Source organism: Pteropus vampyrus, unplaced genomic scaffold (genome assembly GCF_000151845.1).
Source record: "Pteropus vampyrus isolate Shadow unplaced genomic scaffold, Pvam_2.0 Scaffold162, whole genome shotgun sequence".
Lineage (NCBI taxonomy): Eukaryota > Metazoa > Chordata > Mammalia > Chiroptera > Pteropodidae > Pteropus > Pteropus vampyrus.
This window is the reverse complement of record NW_011888943.1, coordinates 149223-150234: the sequence shown is the minus strand read 5'-3', so window position 1 is coordinate 150234 and position 1012 is coordinate 149223.

The window sequence follows — 1012 nt, the reverse complement described above, 5'->3', positions numbered from 1 at the left end:
CGTGTCGGAAGAGGACACTGAGGCAGACTGCTTGGGCGCACACAGCAGGGACTCTGCTTCTGACTCCGCCACCTCCGTGACACTGCCTCCCTGCCCGCGCGGTTGGTTTCCATCCCCCGGGGAGGGCTGGAGGTGGCCCAGCCATGGGGAAGGCTTTCCGGGGACCTCCTAGACTTAGACAATATTGACGCCATTTGTCCTGTCACCAAAAAGGAGACGGACGGGCTGTTCTGAACACTCTATCTTCTTTGGCATCCGCTGGCCTTTCTCTGCTCCGTTGGCAATGGCTACGTCAGGCTGTCAGTCAAAATGATGCCTTCAAGAGGGCGCCTCCGTGTGTCTTGGGAACAAATGTACCAAGGACCCCACACTGCTATCCAGTGGGTCTGCTGAAGACCTGCAGCTCGGCTGGGCTTGGGGTTCACAGGGCAGCTCGGGCCTGCTGTCCCGGCAACAGTGGGGTCTAGAGAGATGGGGGTCCCCCCTTAAATGTGCCCCTGAGCCCAGGCCCAGTCACTTCCCCATGCTCGGCCACCTTGGCCTCTGCGGGCCGGGGAGGGATTCAGTCTCCTTCTAGAGGGTTCTCTCCAGTCCCCAAATGTCATGACCAAATGAAGAAAGAAATGTCGACTTCATCGCCGAAGCTGGCTTCTCAGACAACACAGGCAGAGAGCGGCCTCTGCCCCGCGTCCTGTAAGGACCTGTCTTTCTGGCCCCGAGCAGCACCCTGGGGAATGCCTTCGAGGGCGGATCCCCGCTCAAAGGAGCATAGAGCAAAATAAAGGACGTTTCCGCTGGGCCGCTCAACCCTCGCTAACGTCCGCAAGGACAATAGGAGGCATCATTTGTTTTCGGAGTGTAATTTTATTATATCGGAATGCGACAAAAGGCAGGATAGATTCCCTATTATCTTATAATAACCCTATCAATTGTACAATGCCATACTGTTATAATAACCACTTTACTGAAAGCGATGAATAGGTAATTGCGTTTCTTATATATTAGCGTATTA